This window comes from Pseudonaja textilis, chromosome 15 (genome assembly GCF_049901715.1).
Source record: "Pseudonaja textilis isolate UNSWEBS1 chromosome 15, rPseTex1.2, whole genome shotgun sequence".
NCBI lineage: Eukaryota > Metazoa > Chordata > Lepidosauria > Squamata > Elapidae > Pseudonaja > Pseudonaja textilis.
In genome coordinates, this window is record NC_142004.1 from 6,262,019 (window position 1) to 6,279,506 (window position 17,488).

The 17,488-nt window shown below is 46.4% G+C and overlaps 1 protein-coding gene across 1 annotated transcript in view; it reads left to right on the forward strand.

Annotated features, from left to right (window-relative positions):
• Positions 1–7,223: 7,223 nt before the first annotated feature.
• Positions 7,224–17,488, forward strand: part of HIC2 (HIC ZBTB transcriptional repressor 2) — a 69,579-nt gene continuing 59,314 nt past the window's right edge. The window contains exon 1 of the mRNA XM_087913343.1: positions 7,224–7,279. The gene's annotated coding sequence lies outside the window, so the exon portion shown is untranslated. The remainder of the gene's footprint in view (positions 7,280–17,488) is intronic.

A 17,488-nucleotide genomic window follows, 5' to 3' on the forward strand; every position in this document is an offset into this window, starting at 1 on the left:
GATGAGCTAAAAGAACAGCTCAACTCACCAGCGTTTGACACAGAGGGCTGTCTTCTCTCACAGAACGGGTAGGGGAAAAAATTGGAAACCCACCACTGCTTCTAGCGCTGATGATCCTCCCAAGTTGAATCAAGAAAATAACCAAGCTCAGAAATCACGGAATATCATACAGTCCTCCTCTCCACAAACCCTACTCTCTTCTAAAACTGATGGTGTTGCCTAGTTGGGTCTAATGTCTGCAAGAAAACCGCCAAGCTCAGAGAGCACCAAGGACCCTTCATTTCAACCCCGAGCTGCAAATATCCTCCTCGATTAATAATAGATAAAATACTGTACTATTCACTGTACTATTCAGCCTCCAGACCTTGGTGGCTGTACTCTGCAGTCCCAGATAGCGTAGCTTGGTAACCAGAACTGGAGGTATTGAGTAGAACTACAACTTTGGGAGCAAACACATTGCTTGCAAGTGAATGAAGGTATGTATTGGCTGTGGAGGAGCAACTGGTTTCTGGCTAGCAAGCTCTGGGGCTTATCAAAGAACTCTGACATTGTAGCATGTCAGTCCCCGAACATCTGGATTGCTCTGCTCAAACACTTAATTGCTCAAAAGGTTTCTGATTAGCCAGTTGAAGAGTCTAGGGAAATACAGCTGCAAACCTTTAACAGGACATGCTCGTTCCAGGGGGGGCGAGGTTAGTAGACATGTCCAAGAGGCAAGAAAAATGTTCATCCTGCTTTTTTCGGCTGTTTTCCTCCCCACCCTCCACCCCCCATCTTAAACACTGAGAAGACCAGGAATTTGTCTTTTTAAAAAAAAAAACGTTGCTTGAATTCTGAAAAAGAACTTTTGCTTCCCAGGAAGTCGATCGGTTTCCACAGATCTCTCTGGCGGTATCAGCCATGAGCTTAGGAGCATCGGTGGCCTCTCTCTTGCGCGCCCCCCCTCCTTCTCCCTAGGCCGCTGTGCCAGCTTGGAGGTTATTGTTGTTGTGAGGGGAGGGGGCTCTGACCAGACCAGAAGGGCAACGGCGGCAATTTATAACCGTGGAGGGCGATAGCCAATCGAAGCTAGCAACCCTCATAGCAACCTTGCCCAAGGAGTAGCATGTGATTCCTCAGCGGTCAGATGTGGGGATGATGGCATCGTTGTTGGGCTGGTTGTGGGGGGGGAGAGAGAGAGAGAGAGAGGGAGAAAGAGAGTGGGGAGAGTGAGAGAAAAAGAAAGAGGGGGAGAGAATGAGGAAGTGGGGGAGAAAGAGAGAGGGGGAGAAACCAAGAAAGAGAATGAGAGACAGAGAGAGAGAGAGAAAGAGAGAGAGAAAGAGAGAGGAGAGAAAAATAAAGAGGGAGAAAGAGAGAGAGAGAGAGAGAGAGAGAGAAAAAGAGAAAGGGGGAGAAAGAGAAAGGGGAGAAAGAGAGAGGGGAAGAAACCAAGAAAGAGAATGAGAGACAGAGAGAAAGAGAGAGAGAAAGAGAGGGGAGAGAAAAATAAAGGGAGGAGAAAGAGAGAGAAAGAGAGGGGGAGAGTGAGAGAAAAATGAGAGAGAAAGAAAGAGAGAAAGGGGGAGAGAATGAGAAAGAGAGAGAAAGAGAAAGAAAGAGAGGGGAATGAGAGACACAGAGGGTGGGTAGAGAAAATGAAAGAGGGAGAGAAAGAGGGGGAGAGTGTGAGAAAAATGAGAGAGAAAGGGGAGAAAGGGAGAGGGGGAGAAAGAGAAAGAGAGAAAGGGGAGAGAATGAGAAAGAGGGGAGAAAGAGAGAGGGAAAGAAACCAAGAAAGAGAATGAGAGACAGAGAGAGAGAAAGAGGGGGAGAAAGAGAGAGGGGTGAGAATGAGAGAAAGAGGGAGAGTGGGGGGAGGGAGAGGGAGGGAAGGGATACCGGTTCAGCCATTCAGCAGCTGAGAATCTGACCTTGAAAGGCAGGGATAGCAAGGAAGCTGAGCAGAACAGCTTCACACACAAAAAAAACCCCTACATCCTTTTACTTCTTGATTTGACCTGAACCATTTTGCAAGCAGGGGCAACGAGACTTAGTCACTTCGTAACAGAATAACAGAGTTGGAAGGGACCTTGGAGGTTTTCTAATCCAGCCTACACAATTCCAGACAAATGCTTCTCCAATCGCTTCTTATAAATCGCCGGTGGTGCAGCTTCCACAACTTCTGGAGGCAAGTTGTTTCACTGATTAATTGTTCTCACTGTCAGGAAATTCCTCCTTAGTTCTAGGTTGCTTCTCTCCTTGGTTAGTTTCCACTCGTTGCTTCTTGTCCTGCCTTCTGGTGCTTTGGAGAATAGCTTGACTCCCTCTTCTTTGGGGCAGCCCCTCAGATATTGGAAGGCTGCTATCATGTCACCCCTAGTCCTTCTTTTCATTAAACTGGACATCCCCAATTCCCACAACCGTTTCTTTATATGTTTTAGCCTCCAGTCCCCTAATCCTCTTTGTTGCTCTTCTCTACACTCTTTCTACGAGTCTCAACTTTTTGTGGGGTGCCAACTTGTGTTATTTTTATGATTTGTGAATATTTGCCACATATGGACCGGAAAATGAGAACGAAATCGGTGAAAACGCGGGTGAAGGAAAACTAAATTTCAGTTTTTTGACTCTATCGCTTTTTACCCCATCATGTGAGGAAGCAAATTCTCTGAAATCATGATGACTCAACCCAGCAGCTGTAGGTCACAGGAATGTCCTTCCAAAATTATTTGTTTCCTTCCTCCCCTGAAAAAAAAAAAAAAAAAAAGAAGTGTGTCTTTTTTGATTCCTCTTAAATCTTGGATCTGGTTCCTAATGTGGGCTGCAAGATTAGGAAGTGATGAATGAGATTTTATTCAGTTTTGAAGTTCACAGAGTTCGTGTGGGAAAGTTTATATTCCACAGAGAACTTTCTTCTTCTTCTTCTTTTCTTTCTTTCCAAATTGTGGACTATCAACTCTGATGGCTTCTGGGCCATTGGCTTGCAAAATGCATCAGCTCATCTCCACTTCTGTTGAACGGCAATATTTGCTTTATGTTAAAAAAAAACTGGTAACATCCCCGTTAAATTTCAATCCTGCAGCAGCTCAAGGAATGTCATATTCCATATTAATCTTTTCAGCATTATGGGAAAAGCTAAGGTTTCATGTTTTAATCATCAGTTTTCTGCAAAGTTCTTTCTCTTCACGGAGATATAAACATGGATGTAGTTTGACTTTTTCTGTCTTGAATGTTTGGTGCGAAGGGTCCTTTTTTTTTTTTTTTGGCTTTACCTCCGTTACAGGTAGTCCTCGACAGGTAGTCCTACAGCAGGGTTCAAAAAAGATTTTCACACTTAGGGCTATTGCCACTGTCTCCCCGTCATAAAAATTTGGATTCATTTTTATGACGGTTGCAATGTCCCAGGGTTGCATTTTTTTGCATGTTCTCCCTTTTGTGACCTTCAAAGCTTCTTGAAAGTAAGAAAAGGACCGTAAAACTCGGGCCAACACATTTTTACTATTATTTGTGCAAAAGATGGCAAGTTATAATTACAAATTTGACCCAAGAGAAAACAGTAAATCAGAGATGCTATTCCTAGGAATTTTTGCAGACTTCCTGTAGGATTTTGCATTCTAGCTCCTGGTTCTTCTGTTTATATAGGATGCAAAAAAAAAAAAAAGCTAAAGGTCAAATATCTTACAACAGATTATTGGTCCATCTCTTATCTTTATTTGCCTGGGCAATCCTTTTTTTGAGGGGGGGGGACAGGGGGGCTTGGAATAAAAGACATCTGGGTCAAAAAACACAGCAAGTGAACAATCAAAGTAATGTTCCCGTCAGATAAGTCCTGGATGAATCCTTGGCTCTTAGAAATTTTCCTAGTTTTATTACCTTCCAACTTTTGTCTTAAGGAAGCATAACAAACAATAAATATAAAATATTTTTCTTTTAAAAAAAAGCACCCCAAACTTTACTTCTTTGGCCTTTCTTTTTTCGTTCTTTCTCTCTCTCTCTCTCTCTCTCTCTCACTGTCTTTCTGTTTACTAGTGGTGGGTATGTTTGTTTTTCTGGATTTGTTTTTTCTGTTTTGTTTCTGAGTCTATTTTAATTGTTGCAAGAGGCACAGAGTCACTTGGCTGAGAGGCTGTACAAATTTAATAAATAAATAGGGCTTGAAATAGGGCTGGCTTGAAAGGGTTTGTTAAGAGATGGACGGAAGGAAGGTAGGAAGGTAGGAAGGAAATGAAACAATGATTTTAAGAAAATATATATATATATATTTCTAATTAATCAAACTCCCACCAACACAGGAAGCTACTAGAGTATAAAATGAGAGTAAACCCCACTCTCTACTACACTGATGATGTTACCTAGTTTGGTAATGAAACGTCTGCAAAGAAACACAACCAAGCTCTGAGAGCGGCAGGGACACCACAATTCTAAATACCGGTAATGATGATCTGTTTTTCTAATGTCAATAATCTCGGGCACTTTTTTTAAATTAAAGAACACCAGACCTCGAAAAGCTTTGGACTAGTAAGCCACCCAAAATAAAACCCTTGCCCCTTAAAATAACACGTTCCTGGCTAATCGTCCCGATTAGTTGACTAGCCAGTCATGCTCCCTTTTCAAGATATTTGAACTGCATCCTGTCCTACCTTAGAAGTGGATCCTGCTTGCTTTTTTTTTTTGTTATTGCTGTGAATAAAGATTTGCACACATGCTGGCTCTTTCTTCTCCAGATGTGTCAACCCCAGAATTCTCCAGCCAGCCCTGGCAGAGCCAGCCATCACATCTGGAGGGCATCAAGTGAAGGGAAGTTGGACCCACAAAAAGTATCCTCTGGAATTTTGGCAGCCCCCATCTTTTCCCTCTCCAATCCATTTGGCAGGGATCGGGGAGGGAGAGGGCTGTGTGTGTGTGTGTGTGTGTGTGAAGGCAGAACTGACCTCATTTCTAAGTTTCCTTTCCAAGGCTGCGCTCCATTCTTAGGATTGTTTAACAACCTAAAGCCTTCCAAAACAAAGCAGATGTTAAAAGGTTGGGATGTTTCTCCTAACCACTCTCTGGGCCAAAGTTAGGAGAGGAGAAGATGGCCAGATGTGTCCCCGCTTGGCTCAGGCATCTCCTGTCTGTAGAATTGAAGACAGGGGTCTTCAAACTTGGCAACTTTTAAGACTTGTGGACTTCAACTCCCAGAATTCTCCAGCCAGCTGTGCTGGCTGGAGAATTCTGGGAGTTGAAGTCCACAAGTCTTAAAAGTTGCTAAGTTTGGGGACTCCTGAACAACTAAGAACCATGTTGAAAGTTTAAGATAGACCCAGATGGCCTTCCAGTTTCTTTAGGTGCATATTTATTTATTTATTGGGGGGGGGAGGTTGCAGAAAAGTTGGGAGACAGAGTCCCCAGATGGGGAGAATGTAATGGGAACTGGAGTCCTGATGGCCTGGCCCGGTGTGATGGGAGCTGGAGTCATCTGTGCCTCTGTGGGACATCAACTTCTGCTTTTCACCCCCTTTTTTCCTTTTTTGAAAGGTTAGGTTTAAAAGCATGGCTTCTTTGAAAGGCTGCGAGCCGAAAGTAACCCTTTCGTTGCTCTCCGCGCCTCTTACTCGCGAGGAGTTTTGGATGGCAGCGCGAGAGGAGCTAAGCGACGCGAATGCTGTTCCCTGCGCGGCATCCTGAGCTGTCTCGTTTCCCCACCGACCCACCTTTCTCCAGTAAACAGTCCCTTACGAACCCACCCACCGACACCTAGCACAAGAAGCCCGTCCGGTTCCGACAGCGAGCCAAAAAAAACCGCGCATCGTTCCACCAGCCGGCGCAATTCTGGCGCGGGTGACCAAGCGCTTGTGTCCCACTTTCAACAATTCCCCCCCACCCCACCCCCCGAGGAGGGGCGCATCCATATAGGAGAGTGGGAGAGAAAGGCAGCGCGAGAAAGAGAGCGAGAGAAAAGAGAGAGAGTGAGAAAGAGAGAAAGAGAGCGAGAGCGAAAAAGAAAGAGAGCGAGCGAGAGAAAGAGAGCGAGAGAAAAAAAAGAGCGAGAGGAAGAAAGAGAGCGAAAGAGAAATAGAAAGAGCGAGCGAGCGAGCGAAAGAGAGCGAGAGAAAAGTGAAAAAAAGGGAAAGAGAGCGAGAGCGAGAGAGAAAAAGAGCGAGAGAGCGAAAGAGAAAAAGAAAAAGAGAGCGAGCGAAAGAAAGAGCGAGAGAAAAAAGAGCGAGCGAAAGAGCGAGAGAAAAAGAGAAAGAGAGCGAGAGAGCGACAGAAAGAGCGAAAGAACGAGAGAAAAAAAGAGAAAGAGAGCGAGAGAAAAGTGAAAAAAAGAGAAAGAGAGCGAGAGCGAGAGAGAAAAAGAGCGAGAGAGCGAAAGAGAAAAAGAAAAAGAGAGCGAGCGAAAGAAAGAGCGAGAGAAAAAGAGCGAGCGAAAGAGCGAGAGAAAAAGAGAAAGAGAGCGAGAGAGCGACAGAAAGAGCGAAAGAACGAGAGAAAAAGAGAAAGAGAGCGAGAGAAAAAGAGAACCCCCCCCATCAGAAACCTTCCAATTAGCGCATCCCCTTCCCCTTTCCCCCCCCTCCTCTCTTCGCCTCCCACCCTTTTTCTGTTTTCTTTGCACGCCGGGCAAGCAGATCTGCGGGGGTGGGTGGGTGGTTGGAGCCCCAGACAGCCCGCGTGTATCTGCGCGCGTGCAAGGGCGAGACAGAGTGAATGAATGAATGAATGAGTGAGTGAGTGAGGGGTGGGTGTGTGGGTGTGCATGCACGCGCGCGCAAGCATGCCATTCGGGTGCCCTCGTGCGCGTGCAAACCCACCCCACCCCACTTTTTTTATATTTTTGGGGGCCAAAAGCCGGCTGCAGCTTTCGGACACGCTCCCCCCCCAGCCCGCCCGCCCGCGTTGCAAGCCAAGCCGAAGCCCCCAGCCCCAAATCCTCCCAATTGCAAAGGACCCGATCCTTAGGCAGGTCCTTTGCAAGAAGCTGGCTGGCTGGCTGGTTGACTAGAGGGTGCCCCTCCCTCTCTCCCTGCCTCCTCCTCCTCCTCCTCCTCCCTCTGCCCCCTCCCCTGGCTTCCTTCCTTCCTTCTCCCCCTCCCCTTTTCCCCTGCTGGCTTCTATTCAAATATGGGTCAGGGGTGAGCGCGGCTCCCGACGTCACAAGCTTGCAAGATGGCGCTGGGAGGAAGGCGGTGAGATGGGAGACGCGCGGCGGTGAACCCGGCTTTTGGGGGGGGGGGGGCGGGCGGGCGGGGGTCTCGCGAGCCGGAGGAGGAGGAGGAGGAGGAGGAAGGCAGTCTGGACGAAGCATGCCTTTGCAAAGGTAAGGGAGAGGGGGGGCTCCCGCCAGCTTCCCTGGCTAAGGAAGGAAAGGGGAGGGGGGGTTCCTCCAGCAGAGGGGGTGTGTGTGTGTATGCATGCATGCATGCGTGTAGGTGTGTGTGTGTGCCCGCGCGTGGGGATGCGGACGTGGGCATGGATATGCGCGCCCGCGGGGCTGCGCTGCAAGCAAGCAAGCAAGCCGGGGGAAAAAGAGGCAGAGAGACGGGCTGCGTGGCACAGGCAGGGCGCGCGCGTGCACACACACACACACACCCCGGGCAAGGGCGCTGGGTGCGAGTCCTGCCCCGCTGGAGCGCAAACCCACACAAAGGACTCGCGCAGCTTGCCCCAAATCCCGAGCGGGAGGAAGGAAAGGAAGCAATGCCAGTTTTGCGCTTCTTTTATAACTGCTGCTGCTGTTTGCTTTGCAAAACCTTGCTCCCTCTCTGGGGCATCTTCGCCCTAACCCCCAGAGCTGTGGGTGGGGGGGAGGGTTTCAGGGGGTGTGGGGGGCTCTACAATGCAAGAATTTGGGGGGAGTGTCCGGTCCCACGCGTCCCCGGACGGGCTTGCAAAAAACTTTGGTGGCGGCGGCGGCGCGAGTGAATGGGTGCCCGACTTGCCTGGCTGGCGACAGGCTGCTTTCCACTCTTTTGTGTAGGGGTGTGTGTGTGTGTGGGGGGCGTGTGTGTGTGTGTGTGCTGCGCGTGCCTGCGCGTTTTTTCTCCCCCCCCCCTGCGCTGCCTTGTTGGCTCCGCCGGGTCTCCCGGGAGCAAGAGGAGGAGGAGGAGGAGTGGGGAGGGGGCGTGCGACCCATTAGCAAAGCCAAGCGCAGCTGTGCGGGTTGGGGGGGTTTGCCTCGGCCGAGAGTGGGGAGGGAGGGGAAGGGAGAGGAGCAACCTCCCTCCTCCCTTGGGAAGGAATTACCCACCCACCCACTCACACACACACACACACACACACACACCCCGGGCAGGTAGTTGCGAGATGGGTCGGGTCTTTTTGCAAAGGGGTGTGTGCGTGTGTGTGTCCCGGGCAAGGCGCGCGCGTGTATTTGCACGCCCGGGTTTGGGGAGGGGGCCCTGTGCAATAAAACAGCTGTGGGGTTTAAGTGGGTGGAAGGAAGGAAATAAAAGAAGTAACCCCTTTAGATAGGAAAAATATAAATCAGGGGGAAGAAGGTCGGTTGCTTTCCTTCCCTTGTGCATTGGGGTGGAGGGGGGGCCGTTTGGTTTCGTCCCTGGTGGGCTTGAAAGGTGACCTTCCCCCCTCCCTTCTTGACCGGGGACCCCCTGCATTCCCTCCCTGAGTTTGACCTTTGCCACATAGCTTCTTCCTTCTCTTCTTTTTAAGATCTGGGAAGCTTATTTCTCCTAGATTCAAAGGGACTAGAAACCTAGGAATTGTGTGTGTGTGTGTGTGTGTGCAAGCCTGCAGCTGTTTTGCCTTGCCCCCCCCCCCTTGCCAGCCCCTTCTCCCAAAACGGGTGAGGAAAACCTATGGCGAGAGACTGCAGAGGGGGTCTTCGAAACAGACTAGTTATTTATATCAGTATTTTCGTATTTCTTAACCGTCCCTCTCCCTTGGATGAGTTATTTCTCTTTTAGCTTTTTACCTTTTCCAAACAGGAAATCTCCCTCCATGTCAGGGACGTCTGTTTTGTAATAAATACATATCTTTTTTAATTCAAGGTTTGCATTGGAAAACAAGACAGACCCGTATTGGTTCTTGGATAGTTGAGTTTGTGTGTGGAGGTTTTTCTCTCCCCTCCATGTCACCTTTAAGGAAGGGCCATTTTTAAAAAAAACCTGCATCGAGAGAAGTCACTTTTTTTAAAATGAGGAAAAAATAATAATACAGGTGGGGTCTCTAACTAATCAGAGAATATTTGCAAGAGAAAACCGAAAAGTTTGGAGAAGTTAGAATTCTGTTTAGGAGAGGCTTTGATTTTTCATTTAAAAAAAAAATGGGGAAAAAGTTAGTAGGCTTAACTTTTCAAACTACTTTCAAACTTGAGGATACCACAAATGGAAGCTTACCATTTAGCAAATTTCCACCACCACCACCCACATTTTTTTTTATCTGTTTTACCAGCTGGCACTTTCTGGTTTTGTTAGTTTTACCAAGCGCCTCCCGAAGAAGAAGAGTTTGTAACTTTCCATTTTTTAAAAAAACGTCATTCTCTGCTATTTTCTTTCAATTCCCCCAAAAAAATAACTTGGTAAAGAGAAGGGGACTATCCTAAAGTTAACCGCCCTCCCCCAAAAGCCTCAAGTTTTGTCGGCTTGGTGTTTGAAAGGCGGATATATTTTTCTATCTAATAAAAGCTGGTTAAAAATCTCAAGCTTGTATAGATGCTCCTTGTTTTTTCAGGGGAGGGAAAGAAAAAGAAGGAAGATAGAAAGGGAAGAAAGGGCTCTTTCAAAACTCTGTGGATAGAATTGCATTTTTCTGATTGTTAAATGCTAATTTATTACAAAGTTTGGCTATTTATTTGACACGGCTGATACTGTTATTAAGGAGAGGTGTTTTGACAGCGGAAAGGATCCGTGCAGTTTTATAAGGAGATATATGTGGCGTCTGGAAGTGTTTGTGTGTTATTTCTGTGTTGATTGTATCAGTTGCCCAAAAGGAAAAAAACTTCAACTGTTGTCAATTACTTGTATTGCCAATCCTGCTGGAAGTAATTAATTGCTGTGCTGCCTAACACACCCCAAAGGGGTTAGACAATTTCAAACCATGTTGGCTTATGATCTAGGACTACAATCTTGCTTTGGGGCTTCTATAAACCAAGATAACCAAAAGCAACGAAAAAAAAAATAAAGCCAATATTGTCATCTTTAAGGTGGGTCTGAGCTTAAACCATTCCAGATTTCCTTTCCTTTCTCTGTTTCTTAGGGAAAATAACACTGTTTGTTAATTGAGAATAAACGTTGCAGCTGAAGCTTTATGACAAATAAATAAAGAATACATTTTGCAACTAAAACTTCATGTTTTAGCTGGTTGATATGGGCTCTTCGGTGCTTCTGGCTTGTTTAAAGAGAGAGGACCTTCCAAGTTGTTTTTGCATGGTTGACTTCTTAAATTAGGGACCTGTTCCTTTTATTAAAAATAATAAAGACACTTTCTGCACACTGACATTCCTGGTGTCAACCAGGTGTTCAGAAAAGGTTGTCTTCGAACATCCTGTGGAATAAATTTCTCCAGCTTTTTCCAAAATGTGTCCGAAAAAATTGGCAACCTTGTTTTTCTTGTTTGTTTGCTTGCTTCCTTTAAAGAATTGGGAACATGGAATTTTTTCTTGCTTAATACCCTGGATTTTTTTTTTCTTTTTAAATTAAACTACTTTTTTTTTTTTTTGGCTTGGTAAGTGTGTGGACTGCCTGAAAGATTTTAATATCTTTAAAAGGGCTCGTTGGAAGACCAGCGTGTGTAAACAATGTTTAACTAGATTGAGGTGGGTGTGTCTTCCCAAGGAGGAGAAGGGGAGAAGTAGTAGCAGCAACGGCTTGGCCTTCATTCCTGAAGCCCAGACTGGGACGATGTTGGGCATAGTGGACCTGGTGGGGTTGTGAGTTGTCCCACGGCCCTCAGTAGGTCAGCGGGGAGAAGAAGAAGAGTTTTGTGTTGAGGCCGTCTTGATTTCTGGAGGTTACCCTTGGGTGGTTGACTTCCACCCTCTGGAGTTGACTCTTTTTTTCTTTTTTGGGATTCTCCGTCAAGAGTGGAGGAGAAAATGGCGTGGAGAACCTCTCGGAAGTGAGGTGAGCAGTAGGAAGTCTACCTTTCTTCCCCTTCTTGGTGGTGGGGTATCTTTTGAACGTCAAGAAAAAGTAGTAGCTTCTGAGTCTGGAGTTTTGAAAGCGCCCCTTCCCTACGTACTTCCTTGGTGGTTCTTCTGCTTATCACCGCTTTCTCCTCCTCTGCCATCACCACTGCTTTTACCTTCTCTTTTTCTACCGTTTCTTTCTCCGTACTCTTCTCTTCCACTACTACTTCTCCCCTTTTCATTCTTCTCTTCTGTCACCAACGTGACTAGCCTCTCCTCTTCCTTTTTTTTTTCCACCACTTTTCTTCTTCTTCCGTTTTCATTTCCTTCTCCTCCTCATTCCAGAAAAGTAGCTTGTGATTTTGGGAATTTGAAAAACATCTCGCCCTACTCACTGAAAGGTTTCTCTTCCTTATTCCTCCTCCATTACTACTTCTCCTCCTGGTTCTCCTCTTCCACCGTCATCCCTTCTTTCTCCCCCTCATTCTTTCTCTCCTCTTCTCCCTCTTTCTGCCACCAGTATTTCTCCTTTTCCTCATTCTTTTCTCCCACTATTACCACGATGACTTTTCTCCTTTTCTTTCTCTTCTACCACCATCACTTCTCCTCCTCCTTTTCCTCGTTTTCCTTCTCTTCCATCACTACCACTTCTCTTCCCCTTTTTTCTTCTTCTCCTTACCACCATTGCTAATTTTTCTCCTCCTCCTGTTTCTCCATAACCACCACTAGTACTATTTCTTTCTTCCTCCTCCTCTCCTCTCCTTCTTCCTTCAAAACAGCCCTTTGAGGGTTTTCTCTTCCTTATTCCTCTTCCTCCATCACTACTACTTCTTTTTCTCCTTCTGACTCACCCCCTCTTCCACTATCACCCCTTTTCCTTTTCCTTTCTCCTTTCTCTCTTCCTTTCCAGCACCATTTCTCCTTTTCTTCATTCTCTTTTTCCACTCCCTCTTTGATGACTTTTCTCCCTTTTCGCTTTTCCTTCCCTCCTACTACTTCTGATCTTCTTCATTCTCTTCCTCTTCCCCCTTTTCCTTCTCCTGCACAACACGCACTGCTACTATTGTGCCGTCCTTCTTTCCTCCCTCCCCTCCCTTCTCTTCCTCCTCCTCCTCCTCTTCCTTCCAAACAGCCCTTTGGGGGCTTTGCCCCAAGTGGAAAATCCTTGTGCCTCCTACGAGAAGGCTTAGTTTCCAGCACTCCCGCGGCAGATGTCGCCTTGCAAAGGGTTTGGGGCGGGCAAGCAGTGCCCGGAGAGGCCAAAGTGAATCGCATTTGCCATTCAGCCATTATGTGGTCTGTGACAGCCTCGGCTCAGTGGGGTCTGGAGGAGTGTAGGGGGAAGGGCTGGGGCAGCGAGGAATGGCTTTTAATTCCACTATCACCAGAACCGCGTCTGCCTGGTTGCGCTTGGTAAAAAATAATAATAACCGGGTTTAAGCCGGTAGGGTTGATAACCAAGGTTGGCAATAACACCGAACTGTTTCCAAACAACACTCTGGAAAAATGCTGGAAGTGGAGTAGAAAACTGGGATGTGTGTGTGTGTGTGTGCGATGGCTGGATGGTTGTTCTGTAAAGAGGTTGAAAGTTGGACCTTGGAGAGGTGACAAAATTAGAATTTGGGGGGCAATAAAGAGAGAATGACTGGATTCAAACCACGTTGAACTTGTTTTTAAAAAGTATGGGGCAACGCTTAGGTTCCATTAAATATTGCATGGGGTCCCATTAAATCCACAACGATCTGTACCATGAGGTTTTGTTTTTTTTTAATTGATTTGTATCCTGCCTTTATTTAATTTTTGCAAATAACTGGTGAACACATCCAGCACGCCTTCCTGCTCCTAAATTTCCCCACAACAATAATCCTATGAGGTGGGTTGGGCTGAGACTGAGCCAAAGCCACCCAAGCTGGCTTTCATGCCTAAGGTGGGACTAGAACTCTCAGTCTCCTAGTGATTGGCCCAAAGTAACCCAGCTGGCTTTCATCCTTAAGGTGGGACTAGAACTCCCACAATCCTGGGGATTGGCTCAAAGTCGCTCAGAGATAAGTCACATGCCAGAGGTGGGACTAGAACTCCCAGATCCAAGGCCACCTAGCAGTCTTTCATAGCTGAGTTGGGACTTGAACTCACAGTCTCCTATTTTTTTAGCCTGGTGCCTTAATCATCAAACTCTGGCCTACAGAGTGATGTTGGATAGTGGGCCCATTTGTGTTTTCTCCTTTTATCTAGCAATACTTGATGTCATAGGAGCTGGACCAGCTGTCAAATACTCACAATTGTGCCTTAATTGTTAAGTAACACCGGATATAAAGTTTATAAATACGCGGCATTTTTAGTCTGACTATGATATGAGCTCAGCTCTTAGCTCACTGTCCCGGATAGAGCCGCATAAACCTGGAACAGGGTTCATGGAATAAACCATGATTGGGTTAACCATGTGGCAGGAGCGAAGACCAATGAACCTTTAAAGCCAACTTGTGCAATTTGTTTTTCAAAGGGGGCTTTTCTTTGAATACAGAGATCTTCCCGTGCTATCGTACTCAAGTTACTATGGTAAGGGGGGGACACTCATAATATAATTACTGTTTTTTTTACTGGGTTGCTTCTGTTTTTCGGATTTTAAGCAGTTTCCCGATTCCTTTCCCCCAGCAATTTGCTAAACCCCGCACCTTGCAAAATGACTAGATATTTTGTTCACAAAGAGACCTCCAAACGTCTTTTTAAACCTCCCAAGCATGCAAGGATTAGCTCTGCCTTGTGCGATTCCTCCAGAGAAAGTGCCATGCTTCGATGAAGTGGGGTCGTTTTGTAAAAAGCAGCATGCAACGCGCCCTGTTGGATCGTAAAATGAGAAATCCTATCAGTAGATGGCAATGAAAAGGCAAGTTTTTAAAAACTGCGCCACCAGAAAGGATCTCGGAGAACAGAAGTTTGTTTTGGCTGTGATGGGGCAGAGAGAAGAATTGGGGGTGGTTTTTATTTTTTAAATCTGCATGGAAGGAAGGAAAGGAGGAAGGAAGGAAGGAAGGAAGGAAGGAAGGAAGGAAGGAAGGAAGGAAGGAAGGAAGGAAAGGAGGAAGGCTTGTTGGCTGCCAACAGCAGTCCAGATCTCATCTCCGCATAGTGTTTTCTTTCTGTAGATCAGGTTTCTCATTTTGCTAATAAGCAACGTCCAGCCGAGCACTTGGGAGTCAGCTGTTCTTGAGGCAGGAGCTTCGGCTGGTTAGAAGCCGGTGGAGGGTGTTACATGATTGATTAACCCAACTTCTGGGTTATCCGAGAGCTGATAATGGTTTGATTTGGCCATGGTTTGGAGCAAACTTAAATGCATTTATTTTTTTTCCGGAATGCAAGGAAGATCTTTTGTCGTCATATTGAGGGATTCTCATTAGCACTGATGATGTTGCCTAGTTTGGATAATGAAATGTCTGCAAGAAAGCAACCAAGCTTAGAGAGCAGCAAGGACCCCGATGCTGGTCTGTGACTGTAATAAAAATGGATTGATTGATCGATGGTTGACCCCAGAGTCCTCCTGCGCCTTCTCCTTTCCACAACCCCCCTCACCTGCTAGCACTGATGAAGTTATCTAGATTGGGTAATGAAACGCCTGCAAGAAAGCAGCCAAATTCAGAGAATATCTAGGATCTCTAATGCTGGTCTGTGACCATAATAAATATTGATTGATTGATGACCCAGAGTCCTCCCCTTCTTTACAAACTCCCCTACATTCTAGCATTGATGATGTTACCTAGTTAGGTCGTGAAACATCTGTAAGAAAACCACCGAGCTCAGAGAACATCTCATTTCAACCCTGAGCTGCAAATATTTCCTCCTCTATTGATGCATTCTCTTTTTGCATTATTTACTTTTATTCTATTATTTTTATTCTGTTTACAGTCTTTTCATTTCTTCCTTTTTAGTTTTGTAGATGGCCCACATGAGGTAGGCGGAACTAAACTTAGCAAATAAATAAAATAAGAGAGAAGGAAGTATCTTTTTTGATCCCTGGAAGTAGGAAGTAATAGACAACCCGTGGGCCGTTGGGTCATCCTTTCAGAAATATTTTCTTGCCTAAAGAGAGAAACAGTGACCACAGGCAGGCTTTCTTGTGAGAGCTTTTTTTGCAGTGAGAATTAAGGACTTCCAACTTCTTGCCAGCTTCACCATTGCTTCGCTGTTGTGGCCAGAATTTTGCAAATACAACTGGTGTGAAGATCATTGAAATTTCAGTTGCACAAATGAGTCCCAGACACACATTTTTAAGCTAGCAGATTTGAGGCAAAAAATGTTTTTAAAGTATTGTGATGTACCTTTTGGTTTAATTGAAGGCGATAAGCAGATAGTTTTTAATAGTGTACAGATTATGAGAATGAGACATGCCGGGCTCCAAAGGCCATCTTTATAACTAATGTGGGCTGTGGTCAAGAATGATGGGTATTGGAATCCAATACTTTTCAGGTTCCTCATTCCTTCTGAGAACTTCAACACTAATTGTGGTGGAGTTTTCTGATGTCTTACTCATCCTTTGCACAGCTGCATAGCCTTCACCTGATGGCCTTGGAGAATCATGGTCATACAGAAAGCTAGGTGTGAAAATGTCCATGGAGATTCTTAATCATCCAGGAAGGATTTATATTCTTTGCAGACAGCTGGCCATTTACATCCCTTTTTAGAGGGTTTTTGAGGCCACTTGGAGGTTTATCTGTGTCCTTGGGATCACCTGAGTGGTGTTTTTGGTTCCCGCAGTCTGCAATTTTTTTTCCTCTGGAAATCCATTTCTATTCCCACTTTTTTCAGGAGGCAACTAGACTTTCTGGGTTGTTTTTTTCTTTAGAAGACATTTCGCTTCTCATCCAAGAAGCTTCTTCCGTTCTGACTGAATGGTGGGGGGTGGAAGGGTTTATATTTTTTGCGGTCATCATCCTGTCGCATTCGGTCAGAACGGAAGAAGCTCCTTGGACGAGAAGCGAAACGTCTTCCAGGAATAACTCTTGAAAATAGCATCGTTGGGGTAAGTGGGTGACTGAGAATCTCCGTAGATATTTTCACACCTCGGGGGCGGCTAGGTGGTGCAATCTTAACCCCACCCCAGTCTTGCCCAACGCACCCATCTAAAACCAAATCGTAGTCTTCCTCCTTCCCAAGCCAACGTGAAGCGGAAATACTGCTGTCTTGCAAACTGTTCCAAGCAATAACGTCCGAGGAACTGTAACGGGACTTGTGTTAGACTTAAGCTGGGAGTATTACTGTGTGTCTGCTGCAAACCCACTTACGGGAAATGCTCCTTTGGGGAAATTGCCTCTTGCAAAATATTTGCATCTGGCCAAGACCTCCATATCCACCCTTCCTTGTCATTAATGATTCGCGGGCAGAGAAACCCTTTCCTAATCTGCTTTGCTGGCCTAGTAACTCAGGGGTTCGGCAACCTTAAACACTCTAAAAAGCCATTTCGACCCGTTTCCCACAGAAAACACCGGGAGCCGCAAAACCTGGGTGGGCGTGGCCAACTCAACGCCACTCCCACCAGGTCACATGACACCACCACCGTGGCCACGCCTACCCAGGTTTTGTGGCTCCCGGTGTTACTCCTGACCTGCTTTGCCTAACAAGGAGAAATGGCGTTCAGGTAAGACAGCACCCATTTTCTCTGAGAAATGGGCCTCCCTCCCTCCCCCTCATTTCGGTTTTTTGTGTTTTACCTTCTCAGACCAGGGGAGGAGTGACTGGGAGGGGAGGGCGAGGGGCAGGGCCAGCCCGTGGTAGTGTTCTGACCCAGGCTTCCTGAGACCGTAATTAAGCACACGCTTAGTCCAAACAACTCTCGTTTTATTTCAACGCTGGGAATCCTGTTCATTCCCAACCCATAATGAATCCCAAACAGTTCCTTGAGATAAGCACCCACCTTTCTCTCCTTTGTATTGCTGCCAACAACTAAAGTGCCGAATGAACTGTAAAAAGTCAGAGTACAAAGTCCACACAGAGCTTCAAGGTTGAATCCGAACAGGGTGAACGACTTTGCTTCCTGCAAAGTTTTCTTCACCTTTGCACTTCCTTTATATCTTATGTGGGAGGGGCAATTACCTCCAAGCCTTACTCCTGAGTTGCCCCTTTTGTCTTAGCTGCTCTTGCCTTCTGGCAGCTCTGTGCACACTGGGAACAGGCTCCCCTTGCTCCTCTGCCTCGCTGCTGCCAGAGTCTGGAGGCTTTGGGGTCAGCACCCCACTTCCAGATGGTCCTGGCCCCATCTCTGCATCGGACGCAGGACCCTCATCTGAGTCCTCCCAGACTGGTCCCCATTCTTCCCCACTGTCTGATTCCGCTGCTGGCGAACCACAACAGGTAGGATCACCCAACGGGGAGCCACAGCAGAGGGCCCAAAGAGCTGCATGTGGCTCCAGAGCCATGGGTTGCTGATGCCCAGCTTAGTTCCTTCAAATG